Source organism: Artibeus jamaicensis, unplaced genomic scaffold (assembly GCF_021234435.1).
Source record: "Artibeus jamaicensis isolate MK-2021 breed Jamaican fruit bat unplaced genomic scaffold, CSHL_Jam_final contig_432, whole genome shotgun sequence".
NCBI lineage: Eukaryota > Metazoa > Chordata > Mammalia > Chiroptera > Phyllostomidae > Artibeus > Artibeus jamaicensis.
The window spans coordinates 3,681,191-3,706,646 of NW_026521828.1; the positions used below are offsets into that span (position 1 = coordinate 3,681,191).

The 25,456-nt window shown below is 42.8% G+C and overlaps 1 non-coding gene and 2 pseudogenes across 1 annotated transcript; 2 read left to right on the top strand and 1 right to left on the bottom strand.

The window, feature by feature from the left end:
* Nucleotides 1-1,888: 1,888 nt before the first annotated feature.
* Nucleotides 1,889-7,262, top strand: LOC119065801 (ribosome biogenesis protein NSA2 homolog; annotated as a pseudogene).
* A 5,416-nt stretch (nucleotides 7,263-12,678) lies between these two features.
* LOC119065813 (60S ribosomal protein L19-like) lies at nucleotides 12,679-13,253 on the bottom strand (annotated as a pseudogene).
* A 4,082-nt stretch (nucleotides 13,254-17,335) lies between these two features.
* Nucleotides 17,336-17,469, top strand: LOC119065818 (small nucleolar RNA SNORA36 family). The gene has a single exon (XR_005085657.2). It is a non-coding gene; the product is annotated as a small nucleolar RNA SNORA36 family (small nucleolar RNA).
* The last annotated feature ends 7,987 nt before the right edge of the window (nucleotides 17,470-25,456 follow it).

The following is a 25,456-nucleotide window of genomic DNA, read 5'->3' on the forward strand; positions in this document are numbered from 1 at the left end:
CTGAGTCAATATCACAGACACAGAGAACAGACTGATGGTTGCCAGAGGGAAGGGGGTTAAGGGACTGGGTGAAAAAGGCGAATGAACTAGGAAGTACAAATTGGTAGTTATGAAATAGTCACAGGGATATAAAATATAACATAAGAAGTATAGTCAACAATATTGTAATAACTATGTCCAGTGCCTAGCGAGTGCTGGAAATATCAAGGGGACAGTTTGTAAAGTATATGATTGTCTAACCATTATGCTGCATACTGGAAATTAATACAAAATAATACTGAATGTAATCTGTAACTGAAAAATAAAATTTTCCAACAAGACCACAGAGCTGATTGGTATAGAACTAGGGTTTGACTTTAGATCTAACTCAGAGCCTTGCTTCCATTGCACTATGCAGCCCCTTCAAGCAACCAGTCATTCTTCCAGGGGTCCTTCCAGAGTATTCATCACACCCAACACATTTCGGGTGCCAAATACACAGCCTTCTCCTGGGGGACTTCCAGGCTCAGCCACAGAGGGACACAATGAACAGATGGAATGTACTTGATTTTTCCCCCTCCCCTGCAAAAGCTCAACCACCTGGAAAACGGAGGAAGAGAGAAGCCTCCGCCTTCCGGGTGGTTGGAGACCAGAAGGGAAAGTGTGCGCTCACCTGTCCATCTCCATCCAGCACAGACCTACTCATGTCCCAATAGCCAAGTGACAAAACGACTTCCCAACAGAAGCCTGACCACCACAACCAAAGGTCATAGTTCCCCAGGACAAATGCACCTGCTCTGTTGATCTAACTGAGAGAAGAAGTTCATAAGCTACAAGAGGGGGAAAAATGTGCTCAGAGTATTTTGTATTTGTCAACGTACAGTTGGCAATGGGGTGACCAGTTGTATTGAAATGAGACTGGCTGGGTGGGGGTGGGGCACTGCAGAAAAGGGAGAAGAATATGCAGGATGAAAGGAAGACAGACAACTCGGAATTTTTTCCTTTTGAATTTCAACCTGTTGGATAAAAACAATAGCAAATGAGGCACCGCATATGCATGAGGCAGCGAAGGTATTTTAAGTTTTTCAGGAGACAGCTCGCTGAATGGAATTGCTAATTATGTCTCACAAGGCTCTGTCCAATTCAGTTAGCTTGATTACGGCTGAGTTGTCAACCCCCCTGCACTTGAGGTTCCACAGTTGCAACCCGTTCCGCGGCTTAATATGAAATTAGAATTATCTTTCTCCAAAAAAGAAAATGTTTTCCCTCACGGAAGAGCTAGCTTTACCCATTGTGACAACATAACCTTTCTCAACAAAAATAAAATTAAAACCGCCAAGGGTTCAGATTCAAGGGTTTTGAGAGTTGATGGAACATCGGGAATGGAATCACAGCTGTGACAATTACAAATGAAGATTGAACAATGAGCCAAATTAAAAGGGTGAGAAAGAGCAGAACACCATATGGAGTAACTCGTTGCTACCCCACAGGATATCTTCGATTCCTTAGGATGAGGAGGGTTTGCCAGCTGAGGGGATGGACTAAATAGAGCCCCGAATCTCACTTTTTTTTTTTGGCCCTAAACTTCAGTGACTGCCTAAATCAAAGCAGTTAAATTTCTCATTTCCTTTTCTTAGTTTCTTCACCTCTAAAATGGGACAAACCTCACTTTATAATGGTGCTAGTTCAAGGGAAGGATGAAGAACGAAGTAGACATCTTCACTGGACAGTGAGATGAAGATCAAAGGCTGTCTAGAAAATCGAGACCTTGGGAGGGTTTGCTTTAAAGATAGAGAGAATGGGGCAAGATAGGATTAATCATATAAAATGTCATCAGATTGATTCAGTATGGTGCCCTTTGCCAAATTCATTCATTCCCAGCCAAGCTGACAGTGGACTCAAGTCGGACATGGATGAAGAGCAACAGAGGGTGGAGAAAGGTGGACAAAATGAAGACACAGTGGCTTTGTTTGGGGACCCCTCTGAAATAGCAGCCAAAGGGTGAAAGGAGCAGTGTGCCACCTTGGCCCAGAGAGCCACACTGCCTTGGGGACAGGAGGGCCCAATGCATGAATGAAGGTGTGCAGTAAGAGGTGGAGAGACAGCCAAACACTGCAGCATCTGGCCGAGCAGGACATTTCAATGGAAAGGTCTTTTCTGAGAACACTTGTGACACATTCCCAGAAAGTACAGTGAATGGTCCAAGCAAGGGGGGGGGGGGGGAGGGGTGAAATGTTTCTGAAAGGGGGTTGAGTTTCATGCTATGTATTGGGAAGCTGCAAATGTGATGTAAGAAGCCTGTGCTACCCTGCTGACGAGCCATGCAGAGAACCAAGCAACCCCACCAACTGCTAGGAGTGTCTGAGAAGCCGTGGGAACCAGCCAACTGACCACAAACATGTGAGTGTATCCAGCCAACACCAATTGGAGCAGAGATGAGCCAGCCCAGCTGAGCACTGTCTAAACTGCCCAAGTAAGAGTAAATAAGTGGATGTTGTTTGAAGCCATTGTGTTTTGAGAACATAGCACGTAGTATTAGATAACTGACAGAATCTGTCTACAAGACATTGTCTTCTGGTATCCCCCACTTTTGAGACAGAAAAAAGAATTTCCCCCTGTGTCATCTGCCCATGAAAACATTCTCAGTTAGGACTCGCCAAGATGGAGGTGTAGGTGGAAACACTGTGCCTTCTCGCACAACCAAGTTTAAAAACAATAAAGTTTTAGCAACAAAAATGCAGCAAATCCACAGAAAAATGGAACTACCCGGAAGTCTGACAACAACAAACCCTTCAGCCAAACCAGTAAAACGGTGAAGGAGCTAGCAGTGAGACGGACTGCCCAGGCTCCAGCGACAGGAAGCAGCAGAGGGAACCGCCATTGTCCCTCTCTGACCCCACCCCCACATACAGCATCACAACCCAGCGACCTGGGTGGCCCTGCCTTGGTGAACAACTAAGGCTCTGCTCCTTATATGTAACAGGTGCAAACAGACCAAAAATGCCTCAAGAAGATCTCAAAGCCCCAGAGCCCATAAATCTAAGTGACGGAGAAATAGCCAAACTTTCAGATGCACAGTTAAAAACACTGGTGATCAGGATGTTCACAGAACTGGTTGATTTTAGCCACAAATTAGAGGAACATATGAAGGCTAAACTAATTGAAATGAAGAGAAATACACAGGAAACCAATAGTAATGGAAAGGAAACTGGGACTCAAATCAAAGGAGTGAACCAGAAGGAGGAAAAAAGTGACCAAACAGAAAAGGATGAAGAAACAAGAATTCAAAAAAATGAGGAGAGGCTTAGGAACCCTCAGGACATCTTTAAATGTTCCAACATCCAAATTATAGGGGTACCAGAAGGGGAAGAGGAACAGCCACGAGTGGAAAACTTATTTGAACAAATAATAAAGGAGAACTTCCCCATTCTGGCAAAGGAAATAGACTTCCAGGAAATCCAGGAAGCTCAGAGAGTCCCAAAGAAGTTGGACCCAAGAAGGAACACACCAAGGCACATCATCATTACATTAGCCAAGATTAAAATGAAGGAGAGAATCCTAGAAGCAGCGAGAGCTAAGGGGACAGTCACCTACAAAGGAGTTCCCATCAGACTGTCAGCTGATTTCTCAAAAGAGACATTACAGGCAAGAAGGGGCTGGAAATAAATATTCCAAGTCATGAAATCCAAAGACCTACAACCAAGATTGCTCTATCCAGCAAAGTTTTCATTTAGAATGGAAGGGCAGATAAAGTGCTTCTCAGATAAGATCAAATTCAAGGAGTTCATCATCACCAAGCCCTTATTATATGAAATGTTAAAGGGACTTACCTAAGAAAAAGAAGATAAAAAAGGTGAACAGTGAAAGGACAGCAAACTCACAGTTATTAACACACCCCTCTCCCTCTCTCCTCCCCTTATAAATAAATAAAATCTTTAAAAAAAAGAACCACACCTAAAACAAAAGCAAACTAAGAGGACAGCTATATCAGGAGTGAACCATAGAAATGAAGATCACATGGAGGGTAAGCAACAGGGGAGTGGGAGAAGGAGAAGGGGGGAGGAGGTACAGAAAATAAGTAGCATAGACGGTAGGTAGAAAATAGACAGGGGGGAAGGCAAGAATAGTAGGGGAAATATAGAATCTAAAGAACTTGAGACACGTGGTCATAAACTAAAGGGGGGAATGGTGGGGGAAGGGTGTGCAGGGTGGAGGGGAATGAAGGGGGGAAATAGAAGAACTGTAATGGCATAACTAATAAAATATATTAAAAAAAACATTCTCAGTTACTCCCAAATAATGTGGGCTGCTAACCTTAATCACAGGCATTACAAAAGTAACAATCATCTTATTTGTCAAAATTCACGTTTTAGCCATGGCTAGGTGGCTTAGGTGGCTGGAGCACTGTTCTGTACACCTAAAGGTTATGGGTTGGATCCCCAGTCACAGCATCATACCTGGGTTGTATATTTGCTCCCCAATTTGGGTGCGTACGGGAGGCAACTGACTGATGTTTCTCTCTCACATTAATCTCTCTCTCTCTCTCTCTCTCTCTCTCTGAAATCAATAAACTATACTCAAGTGGGAATTAAAAAGATAATAATAATAAGAAGAAGTAAAGTTTTAGCTATAGTCCACCATTCCTCCTAAGCAGAAAAACCCTCCAATCTTAGATGACCACATCTGTCTGCCGCAAAGAGTAGCGGGACAGGGTAAAGTATGCACACCCTGCCTCGGTAACACGCCGAGCTTGCCATGGGTTGTGAATTCAGGGTGTCAGTGCAGTTCCACAGGCCTGGTTATTTGCCCTACAGAGTTGCCTTCATAACTACACCCTTGGCCCTCCATACTTCACCATTAGGAAAAGATAAAACTCACTTCTATAAATAAAGCAGCCAAGTTACAGAAAGGGGAAGGCATGTCAGCCGCAAACAGGCATGATAAGCAAAACACAACATTATTAGATGCTGGTATTTTCTAACAGGGCAGATATCTCAATTGTTCCACCTGCTACAAGAACGGAAGCAGATTTCCTGAGGAACAGGCAGGATTACTTCCTATTAAACCCAACTGAGTGAAGGTGGGAAAAAAAAAAACTACTTAAAAAAATGTTTGCTTCTCCAAGGAGGACATACAGAGGATCCAGAGACACATGAAAAGATGCTCAATATTTCTAGCTATCAGAGAGATGCAAATTTAAACCACAATGAGATACCACTTTACACTGGTCAACATGGCCATCATAAACAAAGCAATAAACAAGAAGTGTTGGAGAGGTTGTAGAGAAAAGGGGTCCCTAGTTCACTGTCGGTGGGATTGCAGACTGGTACAACTGCTATGGAAAACCATATGAAATTTTCTAAGAAAACTAAAAATGGATCTTCCCTTTGACCCAGCAATTCCACTGCTAGGATTACATCCTAAGAACCCTGAAACACCAATCCAAAAGAACCTATGCATCGCCATGTTCATAGCAGCAAAATTTACAATAGCCAAGTGTTGGAAGCAACCTAGATGCCCATCAGTAAATGAATGGATCCAAAAACTATGGTACATTTACACAATAAAATTCTGTGCAGCAGAAAGAAACAAGGAGCTCCTACCCTTTGCAACAGCATGGGTGGAACTGGAAAGCATTATGCTGAGTGAAATAAGCCAGGCAGTGAATGACAAATACCATATGATCTCACCTTTAACAGGAACTTAAACAACAAAACAAACAAGCAAGCAAAATATAACCAAAGACACTGAGATAGAGAACAGGCTGACAGTGACCAGAGGGGAGAGGGGAGGGAATTTCAGGGCAAAGGGGGAAGGGTTTACAGGAACAAGTATAAAGGACACATGGACAAAAACAAAAGGGGGTGGAAATGGGAGGGAGGTGGGAAGGGCTGGAGGGTGGGCTGGGATGGGAGTAAAAGACAGAAAACTGTACTTGAACAACAATTAAAATAAATTTAAAAATAAAATGTTTGACATATTCATTTTTTCCTCTTTCTCATCTTCTCCTCCTTCCTCCTAAATTCAAGCACCTTTTGGTGGGGCCAAGACAGTTTCTGAAGCAGAATTTTCTCTCTGATTAGATCTTCCCTGTCCTCACACAGCTCCACTGCTTTGGCTCTGATAAGCCTCGGGTCAGCTCCATCGGCGCTGTGAACTTTCAGTGATCATGGAAATACAGGTATTTCTCATTTTCAGTGATAGAAGATTAAGCTGTCATCCCTAAGCAGCCAAGGTGGGAGCATTGAAATCACATCATGAAATGCAGAAACTATATTTATTCACTTAAACTCTTTCTCATAGGTGGTTTAGAAACAAGCACATCAGAACATTGTATATAATCAAAAAAGTCACCACCCAAAAGACATCCTGGTGCAGATGATTTTTTTTTACATGCTCCTGATGTCTGTCTTTAAGAAAAAATTGGGGTGGGTCTCTGAGACCCAAAGTTGAAAGCTTTTTTGTGCACTGGAGAACTGCACCCCTCCGCCCAGTGGCTGTAAGCGTGCCGCAAAATTTTTATATTGAGTGATACCATGAGCACTATGGATATCGTTTGGATTACCATGAGAAAAAGAGAAAGAAGGAAGGTCAAGGGGTTCACGACATTCAAAGAAGGTGAAAAAGATGACTGGTCTGAAGACTGAGCTCTACCATAAACAGTGCCAAGCTGAGAAAATACAAATGAAAAAGACTATGAAGATGCAGGAAAAGGGCAACACCAAATGGAAGAATGGTGAACAGGCTCCACAGGGAGCAGCACCTGCACGTCTACTGGACAGAGAGGGACAGTCTCGGGCTAAAAAGTACTTTCCACTATGATTAAACAAAACCAAAAAGAGAAAGCAGGGAAAAGGGAGGGCCCTCTGCCCAAAGTTCGTGCCCAGGGAGAAAGTGAGGTATTAAAAGTTCTTCAAACAGGAAAGAGAAAGAGAAAATCACGGAAGAGGGTGGTTCCTAAAGTCTGTTTGTTGGAGATGGTTATACTGGAAAACCACCTAATGTGAAAGCTCCATTAGGCCAATGGGCTTATGTTTTATGAAGTCCCACGTAACATCCTGAACAGAAAGCCGCCTTTTGCCTGTCGATACTTGGTGTAAAGAAGGGTCCCTCATGCCCACTTTATAGACATGGGGTGTTATTACCAAAGGTACCAAAGGACAGAAGAACATAAATGAGCTAGGCCTGGTGACACAGGACGGAAGGTTATTTGGGGAAAATACGCCCAGGTTACCAATAACCCTGAAAATGATGGATGTATACATGCGGCCGAGCTGCTCTGACAGCGGTTTCGTACAAGCAAATCCTTGTAATTACTGAAGACTGTGCACCAGTCAGGAATACCTGACTGTGATGTTTCTGCCTGCTACGATAGTACAACACCTTCCGTGTCTACAGCCATTGAGGGAACTGTTTATTTAAAGAACATTCAAATGGCCCAGTTTGACCAATTGGTATGGAAAAGTTGGGTTTGTTTCAATAGATTTGCCAGTTTGCTCTGATGATCTGGGCCAGTAACAAACTTCAACTTTTTTGTTTGTGTGTTTATATTAATTTTTTTGGTATTAATTTTTATGGAATTTATTGTGGCGACATTGGTTAATAAAATTACGTCGGTTTCATGTATACAATTGTGGAAAACAGTAGGAGTTACCTCGAAAAATTAAAAATAGAACTGCCTTATGACCCAAGGATTCCTCTGCTAGGAATATATCCAAAGAATCCCGAAACACCAATTTGAGAGTAGAGATGCGCCCCTGTGTTCATAGCAGTATTGCTTACAGTAGCCAAGATCTGGAAGCAGCCCAAGTGTTCATCAGTAGATGAGTGGACAAAAAAGCTATGGTGCATTTACCCAGTGGAATACTACTCGGCCATAAAAAAGGAAAGGAAGAAGGAAGCTCAACTTTAAGTTGATGGTGCTTAAATAAGAATGTGTTTCCATGGCTCCAAGTCAAAAAGTTCAACATTTTTTTTAAGTTTTAACAATGCAACATACACAAAGAAGCTAAACTACATTCCCTGTTCCTCAACGGTGTGCTAATATACGGACTCTACTGCTACAGACTAAGAGAAAAACTCCACACTAAGATAAATTCAAGCCTGAGGAGACAAAAGCACAAAAATGGAGGTGAAATCAGAGTCACATGTCTCTCTAATGATTTGAGGCTGATGATTTGACTCTGAAGAGAGGCTGGGAAACAGACTCGAGGCTAGTCTACCCCTACAAGTGCCACAAAAATTAGCATTTATTGTAAGGAGCACCTGGTCAGAAAATATAGGCTTCTTGCCCCTTCTGTAGGCTAATTCCTGAGAAAAGATGGCGCCCTTCCCTTTCACCTCATGTCACATGGAACTTCCTGGAACTCTTGTTTAGATGTTTGCAATAAAGTTACTCAAAGGCTCTCTAACTGCAACAATTCAGCAAGCAGACAGCTGAGAGCCACCAGCAAGATGCCTAAAAGGAAACATCCTTCTGATGAATAACACCACTAGTAGGAGCTAGCTCTTTTTTCTTTTTTCTTTCTTTTCTCTTTTTTCTCTTGATATGTGTCAATGGCATAAAAAAAAAAATCTCTTAAATGAATTCTCACAACAGGCCTATGGAGAAAATGGTAGACATTGGTTCTTTTTGCCGGCCAACCCATCTGACACCACCGTGTTTCTTGGGGCAACTGCCCCTCCCCCTCTTCTCCAATTGTAGGGCGGTGGTGGGATCACTGCGCCAATACCAGACCACTGCCCCCAGGAGGGAATGCTGGCCAGGTCTTAACAATCCAAGCTTCCCCTTCAGCACACAAAGGGGTTGGTCCAGGGTGGGGAGGAGACCAAAAGAGAAACAATGAAAACTACTTCACCTTGATTTTTAAAATCAGTAAACTGAAGTTAAAAAATGGAATATGTGTCAATTAGAGGCTATAACTCCTTTCACCTCTGCTAGGTGGACAAATCCTGTTTAGAAAAAAAAAAGTTTGAAGCTCAAAGAAGCGGCAACTCAAAAGGAGGTGATAAGATCCTACCTTAACTAACCACTCCTGGAGAGTACGGCCATCTAGATAGATACATAGCTATATAGATATACAGATATATAGAAATGGATTAGTTACTGCAATCCCTTTTTTGCTTCAGTAACCATAATTTGGATTACTGACATAACCGAAGAGCCTTGACTTACAAGGGAGATACTGTTATCCTCTTTTCAAAGATGGGAAAACTGAAACTTAGAGCTATTAAATAACTTGCCCAAGGTCACAAAAATACACAGGACAGAACCTGGATTCAAACCAAACTCAGCAGGGCTCCAGAGTCAGAGCCCTTAATCACTGCAAAATGTAATCTATTAAGCCAAGCCGTTCACACCGGGCATGATCAGAGGGGTGGACAAAGCTGCGAGTAAAATCACAGTTCTGTAGAAGAGATAGGTAATAACATAAGGAGCAATATAAAGCTCATTCTGCTGTTATTATGCCATGTGAAGCTCTTCAGAAAGAAAAAGTGTTCATTTACAGTATCTGACTTGAACTTTCCAATAACTCTGCCAAACAGATCGCACAGGGCTTTCTGTTATTCCATTTTACAGATAAGGAGCTTATCTTTAAAAAGTTCTTCCAAAATGACCTAACTATGCAATGAGTAATGAGATAAAGCCAGGACCTGACACTGTGTCACTCCAAGTCCAGGGTCCCCTCTCCACCATACTCTTAACTTAGCCTGGCTTGATTGAATTAGAAGTGGTGTCGGAGGGTTCAGAAAAATATGCCTGGGATGTGAAGGCCAAGAGTTAGAATCTCCCTTTCAATATTAAGTTTCTTGGGCAACTTCTTAACAAAATTTCTAACTAAAACTTTTAACAATAAGGAATTTTTTTTTATCCAAAGCAATTCTTCAGCTCTCACAAATTTGAGACCTCAGCTAAGTAAGGTATATCCATTGATCCATATACTCACCAATATTTTCTTCCAGTTCTTTTACACTTTTTAAATTTTTCTTTGAACCAATATGGATATAAGATGTTAAGTGACGATAACTTTTCCTCCTCTATATAACTGATCAGTTCGTCAGCACCATTTACAAATGAATCTAGCCTTTTCCCTCTAGATACTCAAATATATACCCTTAGATTATTTTTTTTAAGATTTTATTTATTTATCTTTAGAGGGGAAGGGGAAGGAGAGAGGGAGAGAAATATCAATGTATGGTTGCCTCTCGTGTGTCCTCTGCTGGGACCTGGCCTGCAACCCAGGCACATGCCATGACTGGGAATCAAACCGCAGTTGTTTGGTTTGCAGGCCCAGGCTCAATCCACTGAGCTACACCAGCCAGGGCAGATTATTTTTTATGAGCTATTATTTCTATAATCTTAGTGTGGGAAAAGCTTTATAAGAGACAAAGCAAGAAAGAAAAAAATGTAGGGTTTTGCATCTTTGCAAATAAACAGATATATCAATTGATAGATTAAAAGAAGATTGAAGTCAACAGACTATGGATACATGGTCGAAAATCTTAAGTTGTAGAACTGTTATAAATACAGAAAGATAGGTATTTAAGTAAAAAAATAAAGATTAGAAATAGTCAATTTGCAGGAAAAAATAAAATTAGCAAAAATAATTAAAAATAGGACAACATTGCCCTGGCTGGTATGGCTCAGTGGATTGAGCACCAGCCTGTGAACCAAAAAGTTGCCAGTTCGATTCCCAGTCAGGGCACGTGCCTGGGTTGTGGGCCAGGTCCCCAGTGGGGGTGCAAGAGAGACAACCACACATTGATGTTTCTCTCCCTTTCTTTCCCCCTCCCTTTTCCTCTGTCTAAACTAAATAAATAAAATCATTAAAAAGAAATAAATAAATAAAAATAAAAATATGACAGTGTTGTCAACAATGTGGGGAAACAGACACTCTCTTCCACTACTAGAGCCTCTATAATAATTGGTATTTTTCTGGAAGCAATTGAACAGTATGTATCTCAGGCACTAAAGTGTCCCATACTCTATAGTTCAATAATAGTTCATTAATATTTTTTCCCAGAAATTTTTCTAAAAGATACGACTAAGGATGCAGGCAAGTCTGTTTATCCAAAAATGCCCATTATCCCATTTATAATGGCCAATAAGCAACCTCCGAGTTAAACTACAGCTGGACGAGCAATCATTCATCCATGCATGGAGTGTCTTGTAGGACTGAAAACCCACTATTCATTCATCCAAACCAAAGTTATCAAAGCACCTACTGTACGTCAGGCACTATGCTGGGGTTTGAGAATTCATAAACCTGACTCTTATGAGTCTCACAGTCCAGTGGGAGACACAGAACAATCAATTTACCACTGTGACTAGTGTCCAGAAGAAGACCACTAAGCAGTGAACATATCCAATGGCAACAGACAGATCCGAGACATGAAAAATGGCTCCCAAGAATATGGCAATTCAGAGCAAAGATCTGAAAGAAGAGTGAGAGTTGCTGGGGTCAAAGGACAGTGTAGGCAAAAGAAACAGCGGCCACAAAAGCTGTTATCCTTTTCACGAAGAAAGTATATGAATGTTGGGGGTTGGGGGGAGCAGCTACAAAAGCCTATGCACATTACATTACTTTTTTGTGTGCACACACTCACACAGAAAAACTAGAAAGACTATCAAAATATTAATTGGTTATTTCCAATTAGGGTGATATTTGCCCAAGTTGCCTTAACCAGAGAAAAAGTTAGAAGAAGCTACAGACTCCAGAGTAAGCCCTGCTTTCTCACTTGCATAAGTTTAGTTACAAATGACTATTTACCTGTCAGCTGGGTTGAGAACACCCATAGGTTTCCCTTTGAAGAGAACCTCTCGGATTTAAAGAGATTTTTGTTTAAGCTGTTGAAGGTTTGCTTGATCTAAAGCCTCACAGACGTTTGAAGTTGTGACTTAATGGAAGATTATTTTTATTCACAGTGATCAAGCAGTTAATGAGATAAACTAGTGAGGAGACAAGCTTAATAGAATATGTGGTTGCGCTGCATGTTAATCTTAATAAAAGGCGGACTGAAAATAACAGGAAACCAGGAAGAAATTGGGACAGATGGCTGAACAGCTCAAAGATGGGGAAAGCAACGGTTCCCTGCACAGGGCTTTCAAAAGCAAACCCCTCTCACGTCGCGTTCCATAGATGAAACGGCGACAAAGAATGAGAAAACCGGAGAGCCAGAACTGACATTTTCCTGGTGGCTGTTCTCGGAAGACCTTCCCCTAACCCTACCTCAACGCCTCCCCCAACCCTCCTCTGAAGGGCAAACGGCACCTAGAGCAAGGACAAGCTTCCAATACGGAAAGAACAGACACAGGAGAGAGAGTCACCCTCTGCCTCAGTGGCCTGCTGTGCAGCATTTTAACCTCCGCACGTCGTAACACAACGAGGGGGCATCGTCAGCCTGGAAGACTCGGCAGCAGGGTGCGAGGGACGCCAGTGAAGCAGAGAGGGAAGAGACTGTCACGTCCACTGGCTCCGCAAGTGGGTCCAGCAGCACCTTTTGTGGCTGTCACTGGGCCAGTGGGAGACTAAAAACGCCTAAATCGTCACAGGGGAGAAAAGGAAATTGGTCATTAAAGGAAGTCCTTCTTTCTTTATGTTTTATTTTTCCTCTTTTAAGTGGGTGAGGCTACTTTATTCAGTGACCGATCCACACAGTTGCCAAGGCCACTACATACAGGTTAAGAGAGGCGGAGCTCTATTTCTTGGCCTCTTCCTCCTGGGACAGAGTTTTGATGATTTCCTCCTTCTTGACCTGGAGTTGAGCTTCGCGACACTTGCAAGCTTCCTTGGTCTTAGGCCTGCAGGTCTCAGCCGGCTCAGCCAGAAGCTTCTTGGGAGCCTTGTCCACCCTCAGCCTGTGGCTGTGTTCTGTGAGAATCCGCTTGTTTTCAAACACGTTCCCCTTCACTTTCAGGTACAGGCTGTGGTTGGTGTGGTCATCAGTCTTCTTAGATTCATGGTACCTTCTGAGTAGCAGGCAAAGAATTCTCATCCTCCTCATCCAGGCCACTTGCCCAGGCCTCCAAGCCCTGGCAGTAAGTACCCTTTCGCTTACCTACGCTCACAGGCCTGCCCTTCGTGCCGGCAAGGTGTTGCTCCAGCATCAAGCCCGGGAATGGAACTCACAGGCTTCTGGAGGATCAGGTTCCAAACCTGCTGATGGGAATTGGCACTGGCGACTTCGCTGGTCATTGGGGTCCAGCCAGACCTTCTGTTTGGCCAGCGGAGGACACTGGAGGAAAGCCTCTTCTGAAGTCTGAGCGTTCGCATGGCTGCAGCTACTACAGATTATCCTTCTAACCCACTAACGTGGCGGTGGAACCAAGAGTGGATCCCTCTGGTATTTCAAGTGGCCCATGGAATAAATGTTGGAGACTTAACAAAGCCGCATTTCCCAGTGGGTCCTCTGAGGGCCATCTGCATGTCACTCCTTTGGGATGCTGCCTTAAAATGCAGGTTCCTGGGCCCGCTCTAGCTGTCGAATCATTGGGACTCAGGAATCTGCACTTTCCAAACATTTTAAATATATATTCTGTACCTTATATCCCATATCTGAAGTCCTTGGACATCTGTCATTCTACTGGGTCTTGTTACTAAGGGGCTTAGGAACTGGAATTCACATTAGGCTTGGTTTTATTTCTGGAATCCAGAGATACCTGGACAAAGCGAGCACCCCTGGAAGGGAGGATTTTTCTGGCATCTGCCCTCCATGCCTCAGTTCCACCAACCCAGGAGCTCAGAGTTGCTTTCTGGGTCTGGGTCTTCACGGACCACACCAGTGGTGTGAGGTCACAATCGGGCAAGCCTCTGGTTTAACCCACAGGAAAAAGCCCACCCTCGCCCCTCCTAGGACTCAGACTGAGAGGGTTAGAGCCCCTGGCACTTCCCGTCACCGATGGTAGATCTTTTTTTTGGTCTGCCTTATTAATGAGGAAAAAGCGCTTTAGGAGAGATGGATGTATGGGAAATTTCAATTCTCACTCTGCACCTTGGGTGATCATCAGAACTTGCCTTCTGCTCCTCTCTAGCCTGAAATACATAACACTAGATTATTGTCCCTTAAGGCAGCTGTGGCTTTAGTACCTAATTACTTCTCTGAGTCACTGCTGCCCCTTCTGGGTTCTGGCCCCAGGAACTGCCCTTCCCTGATCACAAGCTCCGTTACGCATTTATAATAATGCCAGCTCTCCTTCATCCAGCATTCCTAGGAGCTGTGTAATGGGAGGGATTTTTCCAGACTCTGTGGCCTTAAGTAGCACTAGAAACAGAAGTTTTTGAAGCTGCATTCTTCACCATAAAAGATTCTTATCCACACACTAAAGTTTGAGAACATTGGACACTCAGCAAGTAGTGAAACTTTATGGTTGTAGAACAGTAGTTTTTAAAAATGTTTTCCTATTCACTTATTTCATTTCGTCCTTGAAACATCCTTGCAAAATAAGCAGGACCAATATTTTTATTCCCAGCTTTCTGATGATAAAGCCTAGTCAGGCTAAGTTTCTTGCCTAAAGATAGAAAAGTAGTTAAAGAGCAAAAAATGAGGATTAGAGCCCATATCTCCTGCTATTTGATCTATTGCATCATCCTACATTATTCCCAAGGGATAATTTAGGATTCCAAGGCATCATGATCTATCACATGACTCCCAAGTCACAGCTTTCCATATCAATTTATAGTAGGAAGAGTCAAATTTTCTCTGGCATCTACGGGTCTACGTTTTCCTTCTTTGTGCACGTCAAACACTGAATCTCTACTCTAGGGCCACAAGCATCTTTAAAAGCAATTAAAAAACACCTGGCAATCATTTTTAAGTGATCTCTGTAGTACATTGACATATGTATAAGAGCATCCTTTATTTTTAATAACCATCCTTCAACTTTGTAAGAATCTTATATTGTGGTTTCCCTAGAAGGGTCCCAACAAGGGATTTCCTGCAGTGGGAGCGTCTAGCTTGTGCCTGGCTGCTGAAGGACTGGACCTTGTTTGAAGCACTTTGTATATTCCTCACACTGCAATTCATGGGCTTTAGCTGAATTTTGGGACCCCTTTTCAGCCCTTAAGGAAGCCTCCGTGGGCTACCAACCATTCTTCAGGACGCAGGGTCCATGTGGTGTTGGGCCCACCTCAAGATCTCAAGCCACAGCCTCTTCTCGGTCTGCATCTGGTCATGGATCCCATGTTCATTCCACAAACATCTGAGAACCAACCATGGGCCTGAAAACAGACTACAGATTGTCTCACATCCAGCCTATGTTTTATTATCCTACAGGAAAATTCCACTATGGAATCAACACTGTAGTTTCAGGTTGCTTCGAAAGGCCTTTTGGCAAACAATCATGCAACTAAAACGTTTTTCTGCTCTGCCCAGTGTTAACAGAGTCTTTCCTTTGTACCTGGAGTTATCCCCTTCTCCTCCTGTGTCTGCAGTTCCAGAGATTTTGCATCTTCCATAGAGAAGGGAGGCCAAGAATTTTTTCACAAGCAAAAAACGTAAAAGAATTTGTTTAAAAGAAAGTTAATTCATTTTATTTTACTATTGTTGTTTAAATGCCTTTGAAAATACTGCCTTTTTCCCCTTAGGGGCGACTTGATTTTCTTTTGTCCCTTTAGTACATGGTAATTTACATGAACGTGAAAACATTTTATCAGCATTCATATTCTAGAACTTGACTAGCCTGGACCATTACCATCAGTAGGAGGTGCGGAGAACCCAGCACTGTACATCCATTCAAGAAAAAACTCAACCGCCATCCAAAAACCGAGGTGGATTTAAGTTAAACATACCAGCATGCAAAGGTCAAGTTATACCATTAAGTAAAAAAAACAGTTAAGTTAGAAAACAAGGTATAAGGTTTGATTCCATTCATATAAATGCTTAGAAAGTGGTCGATTTTGAGAAAGAAAATGGAAAATCAAGAAGGTAAAAGGCTCTCATGTTTTAAAGTCAACTATGCATCAGTGCATCAGAAAATGTGAAAACATTCAGGTATAATATTTTAAACAATTATATCTGAGCCATCAAATAGTCCCTGCATGATTATCATCTATGATTATCTTCTAAAATTACCAGTTAAGCAGACAATTCCAGAGTACCCCTTGCTTATATAAATGTTTCCGTTATCTTTCTCCACACACAGAAATCACATAATAATTTTAGCAAGTGTTAACATGGTATTGAGCTGTTACGAGGAACCAATCACAGTTCTGGCTGTGAAGGTATTAGCCAGAAAAAGAAGAGCGCTCACATCCAAAATCTGTAGGTTAGGGTGTCTCCAGAATGTCCACCATGGGCAGGGTCTAGGGGTAGCAATCTGAAAGGGGGCTGGGTGAAAAAGGTAAAGGGGATTAAGGGGGGAAAAAAAAAGAAGAAAAAACAAAAACAGAAAAAGCAAATTCGCAGACACAGACAACAGCATGGTGATTACCAAAGGGAATGAGGGGGATAAATGGTGTTGGAAAGAGATTTGACAAAGGGTGGTGAACACACAATACGGCATGCAGATGATATATTATAGAATTGTACACCTGAAACCTCTATAACTTTATTAACCAGTGTCACCCCAATAAATCCAATAAAAATTTTAGAAAAAGAAAAAGGGAAAAAGAAACACATGAACAAGAGCATTATGATACAGCTCTGAATTAATGAATTAGATGACTTCCTCTAAAAGTCCCATGCTGGGTCGTTTCCAGCATGGTGGTCCTGAAAGGTCCTAGGCAAATGGTGTCAATTTGTTTGAATTCTGTCAAGGAGCCGAGAAACCTTCCCCCAAATTCTGAAGATTCCAGATGATCTCTAAGTTGACTGGACTGAGGTTGGGTGTGAAGTTGGAGTACAGAAGTAGAATATGAAGATATTTGGTACCCAGGGGGAAGCTGTGAGAGTTATGGTTGGGCATGCTAAACAGAATGTTTGGGGTTCGAAAGATACCCTTTGTCAAGTGCCTTCTCCACTGAGAATTTCTCTAAGTGTGATGAGATACCATTGGAGGGTTTTGAGCAGAATATCGTATGATCTGATATGATAAAAGTTTTTTTCCTGGGAAATAGACCAAAGTATGGGGGCAAGAGTGAAACAGAAATCCGGAGCCTGTGGCAGAAGTCTGGACAGGAGGTAATGATGCCTGGGGTAGGACCATAGAACAGCGGTGGTGGGGGGGGGGTAGATCTTGTAGAGAGAGCCCATCAGACTTGCTCCAGACTGAACTCTGGGTATGCCAGTATATTCAACACTCAGGTTTTGGTGCTTGTGCCAGAGTCTACAGTGATAAATAAGATTTGGTGGAATTTCTCAATGAGTTCTCCCTGGGCAGCAATGTGTCACACTGGTAAAAAAAAAAAAAAAAAAATCTATCCAAAGTGTTGAGTTCAGTTCAGGGCAGCTCCCCTGTTCTGTTCATTAAACTTTGGGACATCGGAACACAGGCTGGAGGAGATGCTTGAATAGAAAGCAATGCTCTATGCGTTTACCTCCCAGTCTACCAAAAAAAGGTAAAAATGAAAAAAAAAAGTCAAAAACATAATGACTGTGGGTTAATAATTTTCAAACATAAAAATAAATAATTTCCCATGAAAATATAACTTAAATGTGACTAAAGAGGACATAGTAAATATAAATAGAATAAGTGGCCACAGTAAGTGAGGGAATAAAACAACGACGGGACATTTACACAATGGAATACTACTCATCCATAAAAAAGAAAGAACTCTCGCCTTTTGTAACAACATGGATAGACCTGGAGAATATTATACTAAATGAAATAAGCCAATAAGTACCATATGATTTTACTTATACATGGAATCTAGCGAACAAACTGAACTAACAAGCAAAACAGACACAGACTCATAGACAGAGAGCAGGATGACAGCTGTGTGGGGCATGGTTAGGAGTGAAGGGATGGAGCAAGAACAAAAAGTTTTCATGGACATGGACAACGGGGTGGTGATTGTGGGCTGAGGGGGCTATAAGGGGCATAAGTAGTAATGAAAAATGCAATAAAAATAATTTTAAAGCAGAAGACATAGTAAATATCAATAGAATAATAGTGTTTTAAAAATTAAATCAATATTTATACACACACAGAACTAGACAAGTACTAAGACTGTTTTAAAGATCCATGTTGGACTTCCGGCCAAGATGGAGGTGTAGGTGGACACACTGTGCCTCCTTGCACAACCAACTTTAAAGACAACAAAGTTTTAGTAACAAGGGTGCAACTAAAACACAGAAAATTGAACTGTGCACAAGTCCAACAACAACAAAGCATTTATCCAGACCAGTAAGAGGGGTGGAGCCAGCGGCTGGCGGAGAGGGATCCCGGCAGGAAAAAGCAGCCAGACCGACCCAGGCACACAAGCAGCAGTTGGCAAATCCCAGGCGGGGGGTGGCAATGGGCACACCCAGTGAGGGTGCAAGGCGGCTGGCTGACCGCAGTCACGCATTCATGCCCGGATAAACCAGGCGAAGGAGCAAGCAGTGAGACAGACCGCTCGGTCTAGGGTCCCAGCGCCAGGAATTAAAGCCTAAAAGCACCAATTGGAAAAGCTTCTGGGTCGGGGTGCCGAAAGAAGCTCCCAGGCTCACAGAGAGTTTGCTGGAAAGACCCACAGGGTCCTGGAGGGTGCACAGGCCCACACACCTGGGAGCCAGCTCCAGGGAGGCTCGGTTTGTTTGTGGGAAACAGCAAGGGGACAGAAATCCAAGAGTGAGTGGGGAAACGCCATTACCCCTCTCTGACCCCGTCCCCACATACAGCATCACAAACCAGTGACCTGGGTGCCCCCCCCCCCATGAACACCTAAGGCTCTGCCCCTCATACATAACAGGCACCAACAGACCAAAACATTATGGCTCAAGAACAGCTCAAAACCCCAGAGCCAATACTTCTAAGAAACTAAGAGATAGCCAACCTATCAGATGCACAGTTCAAAACACTGGTGATCAGGATGCTCACAGAACTGGTTGATTTTAGCCACAAATTAGAGGAACATATGGAGGCTAAACTAAGTGAAATGAAGAGAAATACACAGGAAACCAATAAGGATGGAAAGGAAACTGGGACTCAAATCAAAGGAGTGGACCAGAAGGAAGAAAAAAATGACCAAACAGAAAAGGATGAAGAAACAGGAATTCAAAAGAATGAGGAGAGGCTTAGGAACCTTCAGGACATCTTTAAACGCTCCAACATCTGAATTATAGGGGTACCAGAAGGGGAAGAGGAACAGCCATGAGTGGAAAACTTATTTGAACAAATAATAAAGGAGAACTTCCCCAATCTACCAAAGGAAATAGACTTCCAGGAAATCCAGGAAGCTCAGAGAGTCCCAAAGAAGTTGGATCCAAGAAGGAACACACCAAGGTGTTCCTTCATTACATTACATCAGTCATTACATTAGTCAAGATTAAAATGAAGGAGAGAATCCTAGAAGCAGCGAGAGCTAAGGGGACAGTCACCTACAAAGGAGTTCCCATCAGACTGTCAGCTGATTTCTCAAAAGAGACCTTACAGGCGAGAAGGGGCTGGAAAGAAGTATTCCAAGTCATGAAAACCAAAGACCTACATCCAAGATTGCTGTATCCAGCAAAGTTTTCATTTAGAATGGAAGGGCAGATAAAGTACTTCTCAGATAAGGTCAAATTCAAGGAGTTCATCATCACCAAGCCCTTATTAAATAAAATGTTAAAAGGACTTACCTAAGAAAAAGAAGATAAAAAAGATGAACAGTGAAAGAACAGCAAACTCACAGTTATTAACAAACACACCTAAAACAAAAGCAAACTAAGAGGACAGCTAGATCAGGAGCAGAACCATAGAAATGATCACATGGAGGGTTAGCAACAGGGGAGTGGGAGGAGAAGGGGGGAGAAGGTGCAGAGAATAAGTAGCATAGACTGTAGATAGAAAATAGGGGGGAAGGCAAGAATAGCATGGGAAATATAGAATCTAAAGAACTTGAGACACATGGTCATAAACTAAAGGGGGGGAATGGTGGGTGAAGGGGTGTGCAGGGTGGAGGGGAATAAAGGGGGGGAATAGAACAACTGTAATGGTATAATCAATAAAAAGAAAAAAAATAAATGAAGTAAAAAAAATCCATGTTCCCAGGTTTAAGGAATAAGTGATCTTTATGTCATACAAACTACTGCAGAGAATAGAAAAAGGCAGCAAGCCATCCAGTTCATTCTATGAGACAGGAACAACCTCATCTCAAAGACAAATAAAAAAAACTACAATGAAGGAAAAATACAGCCAACTCACTGAACATAGATATAAAACCCTTTTTTTAATTGGCAAACAAAATTCGATAATATCAACACCTTACCTCATACCATATAAAATATTAATTCAAAATGAGTCATAGACATACAGACAAAACTTAAAATTACCCATACATCTTCTAGAAGAAAACAAGAGCATCTTTACAACCTTGAGGTAGGTAAGTTTTTAGGTAGAACACCTAATGCACAAGTCCTAAAAGAAGGAAGTGATAAGCTGGATTTCAAAATTAAACAATTTTTCTTTTGAAAAGACAGCATTTTTACAAATGAAAAAGCAAGTCAAAGATTCAGGGAAAATCTGCCAAAAACATATTAGATAAAGGACTTATAGCCAGAATATATATACATAAAGAACACAACATACAAGTCAATAATAAGAAAACCACTCAATCTTAAAAATAGGCCAAACCTTTGAAATGCAGTTCACAGAGATGCTGTTCAAATAGCTGGGAAGCACGTGCAAAGATGGAAACATCAGTCATCAGGGACATTAGAATTAGAGCCATCGGCTCTCACAACACAGAGATTAGAATGGCTAAAGTTCCAAAGATACTCATACCGCGTAGAAGTATGTGAAACAGCTAAAACTCTCATAGATCATGGAGAAGAATGTGAAATAGTACATCCACTTTAGAAAAGAGCTTGGTGGTTATTTTTTTTAATTAAACAACTACCTCTCATATGATAGCCATTCTATTCTTAAGTGTTCACTCATGAAAAAGTGAAAACGTATGTTCACACACAGATTTGTACATAAATATTCATAACGGCTTATTTTTAAAAGCCAGACACTGCAAACAACCCAGATGTCCCTCAAAAAGTCGGTGGATAAACGAATTGTGATAGACCTTGAGCTGAAATACTACTCAGCAAGAAAAGAAATGAAACAAGAGTTTGACTATAGAAACCTATCGCTGCACTTCAACATATCAATAATTAAAGGAAGGGGATTATAATCATCAGTTAATGCAGAAAAAGGACCTTATAAAATTCAATATTCAGTCAGACATTAAAAATAAAGCAAACTAGGAAAAAGAAAGACACCGCCTTAATCTGATAACTAGTATCTTCAAACAAAAACCTATAGCAAACAGAATATTTAATGATGAAAAGTCCGAAGAGTCTCCTTTCAAGTCAGTAAAAGGCCAAGGGTGTCCAACCATCGCTTCTCTTCCACACTGAACCAGAGGGCAGACAACTCAATAAGAAATAAAATGTGTAACATTGGAAAGGAAAAATAATAACTGGTGTTCTCAGAGGCAATGACACTGCAAACAGAGACAATCCAGATTATTCTATGGAAAAACTATTAGGACAAATTTTTTAAATTCAGAAACTTGCTGGATAGACCATCAATTTCTTTCACAGTCGTGTGTGGATAGAAAATTTGGAAAGGAAAATGCTGGTTTGCGAACTCAGGAGCTCCCCAGGTGACATCTAAAACTGACCCTGTAACCCTGGCCAGTGCGGCTCAGTTGGTTGGAGCAACTTCCCGTAAGGGAGAGGTTGCAGGTTTCTTTCTGGGTGGGGCACACACCTGGGCTGCAAGTTTGGCCCTGGTCCGGCAGCAGTGTGCGACCCTCAGTCCAGGACTGTAAGGGAGGCAACCAATCGATGCTTCTCTCTCTCTTGCTCTCCCTTCTTCTCTCCTTTCCTCCCCAAAAGCAATGGAAAAAAATCCCCGGATGAGGATAAAAAGTGTACGTAAAACAAAATGTAACTGACTCTTGTACACAGAGGCCAAGGAAAGACTGAGGAAAGTCGCACAAACTGCAGGAGGGGAGGTGGCTGTTTCCAATGAGTAAGAGAACGTGCACGCAGGGCTTGTCTTGAGCAGGTACAGGTAAGTAGACCTCCTCACCCACCCACCCGCCATCATCTTAAAAGCGTCTAGAGAGTGAGGCCTTAATGGAGTTCAGTGATGATCGCAGTAACACTCTACTCTCTCAAGACTCCATCCTGAAACAGTTCCTGATGTGGGAAGGGTGGGCAAAATGCACTTTCCCAGGATGGCGGCGGGGGCGGGGGCCACTGTTGTGGGTCCCAGTCTGTCTCACAGGTCAGCCAAAGGTCATGTCCTCTCAACGACCTTCTTCAACACAAGTGTGCTGTTGTACGGGGAGAGAGAGAGTGTAGTCAGGAAACATGTTGAGAAATCTTATAGATCACGCATGGAAGTCGTACTTTTTCCTAAGGACAACATCTGGGGCTCGGAAGAGTCTGATGCAGGGGGAGTGACGGAGCGATGCGCCTGGTGGAAGCTCACTCTAGGGGCCGTGGACCAACAAAAGCAACCCAGGCCTCGAACCCTTTCTGAACTGTGACTACACGTCTCAAACGTCCTAAGGTGGCTGCTCCCGAAATAATAACCAGTGGGAATCAACAGGGTAAAATTTCCATGAACAAAAAAAACCCCAAATTCTGCCTTTCAGTGCAGAAAATGAATTTATACAAATATGACACCTGATTACAGTTTGAAAAACAAAGATTTGAGAAATCTAGTGAATGCTGAGCTGATTAGACATCTACGGTTGGTGATAGTTATTGGGAAATCTACTAGAAAATCATAAACTGAAGAAAAAGAGATGAAAGAAAGTATGAAAAACCATATGCCAACAAATTGGACAATCTCAATGAAATGAAACCTAATGGACAAAATAAACTAGCATAATACAAAGAGACTCACAGAAACAGAGAACAGACTAAGAGGTGTGTCAGTTACAGGCTGCATGAAAAAGGTAAGGGGATTAAGCAAAAAAAATAAATAACCTCATAACCACAGACAACAGCATGGTGATTACCAGAGGGAAAGGGAATTGGGGGGAAGTAGTTATTTTGAATTTGTGGGTCACCCAGTACACAGGCTCACTCAATGGCATCTACTGCCCCCACTGACTAGTACAGTGAAGTCGTCATTGTTCACACATGTGCATTCCAGTCCACTCCCCTTGGCTGCCAGGTTACATGGATGTTGTGCAAACCATTCTTGTTATATAACAATGGTTGAGCTTTTTCCAGACAGACCTCATATATATTTACAAATGATCTCTGGATCTTTCTCCATTCCTGAGGGGTTATGGAAAAGTCGGGCAGTTGGTTAAACAGCTATTCGTAAAGGTGTTTTCTGCAGGGGCTTGGACCAAATGACCCTTGAAGGTGATACGGTATCTTTCGAATCCACCAGCTGTGTTTATACCCAGTTCCAGATCAGACAAGCTTCACTAACCACAGAAGTTGGGACAAAAGCCAGATGCTTCCCACACATGCTTGTGGTCCTCCTGCCTCCTGGCAAATTCCAGGACCAGATTGGAAAACCTGCGTCCTGTTTGGGGGCCAAGTCTGGTGTGCTTCGGGACGATGCATACGGCTTCCGTCCACACGCTCTGTGAGACTTTGGCCAAGTGTAACTTTGGGGTTTCTGACTCATTTGAAATAAAATGTATCAGGTGCGGGCAGATGGGCTCCCCAACTGCAATTCCAGGGATCTCTTCCAAATATTGTAGGACACCAAGGCAACCGAATTTCCCCACCTCTCAACTAGGAAGTCCCAACCACAGGCAACACTAGGCAGGGTGTCAGGGTGAAGGAGCCGGACGTTTGAGTGCTTTTCAGAATTGGCCCACAAAATAAATAAATTGCTTTTAATTTCAGAAGGCAGAAGGGTTGGATTGGTTTTACTGGCTCTCCTCTAAACAGCAATTTACATGTTGAAACTGTAAGGCTGCAGGTGAACCATCTCTCCCTGGTGATTTGAAACCCGTTGATTAATTTCAAGTTGATGACTTTGTTCCCCTACCATGATGGAACTTTAATTCATCCCACTCAGACTGCCTCTAACTAGTTTTCAACAGCCCTAAACAACCAACAAGTGGCTATTTGGTGGGTAACATTCCTATTAATAAGTACAAATTAAATCAAGCATGTTTAAAGAAGCCTGGTCCCAACAACAAAATAAATAGAATTTTCTCTGAATTTAAGAGCAAAACACGTCTTCATCTGAAGACTCTCAGACACCCCTTAAGGCAACTCCGCCCGGTAAAAATAAGATGGAAGCTGCAAATACAAGGCACGAAATCACTTTAAAATTTTCTAGTGGCCACATTAAAACATAAGAACAAGTGAAATCCATTTTTAAAATATTTTTATTCCACACAATATGTCTGAAATATCATCATTTCACCACACAAGGAATATAAAAAGATAGATGGGATTTTTTTTTTTTTTTTACATTCTCAGACATAAGCTGCAAGAAGTTGAAGAATGGCTGGAATCTCACCAAAAGGGCAAATTTTAGAGGCAGGTGACCAGGACCTTGGGAAAAGCCTGCCCCGACTTTACCACCACGAGCCTCAGTTTCCCTGTCTGTAAAAGGAAAGTAAGAGCTCTGGCTATCTCACATGGCTTAGTGGGTTACATTAGAGAATCTAAGTAGAGTGTTTGGAAGTGTGCCTGGCTCATCAGAATAACCCACAAATCTCAGCCAGAGGTGCCAATCAGAAACACCTAAAGGGAAGGACTGGGACTCACAGTCCTGGACGCGAAGTGGCCAATGAACATGTTCCTCTACAAGGTTTGCAGTGGTAGGCACCCTGTTCCTACCCTCGCTGCCCTGGTCCCACTTTCAGAAATAAAAGGACTTTTTCCCAGGCTGCTGAGGGGGCTGCCCCGCCAAGACCACTGGCTCCCTTCAATCACGCGCCTTTCCCTGGGCTGCCGGCTGACCGTACAATGACCAGCAGGCAGCTCCCGCAGCCTCCGGGCAGAGAGCTCTGCAAGTCCATCTGGTCCCAGAGCCCCTGAGCCCTGAGCCGCTGGCCCAGGGCACCCACTGTGGACCGGCTTCTCTCAGGGCCCCTCCCTTCCACAGGTGTCATTCCCACAGCGCTCCCTGACACAGGCTGCCTGTGGCAGGCAGCCCTCCCGGTGACAACGAGCAGCAAGAACTCTTGGCTGAAATGACAGTTCAGACAACGAATAAATAACACGCGCCTCAGTGTTCCTAACAAGCGTTGCTAGGGAGGTCAAAACAAGTGTTGCCCATATTCTGTGCATCCTGGACGGTCTCTCTGAGTCCGGCCAGGGATCCCTGACCCACCAGGGATCATTCCCCACCCCCGCCCCCGCCCAGCCACACAAAACAATGGCAGAAGCAATGAAAAGAGCCTCAAGCACCCAGACGCTCAGAAAAAACGCC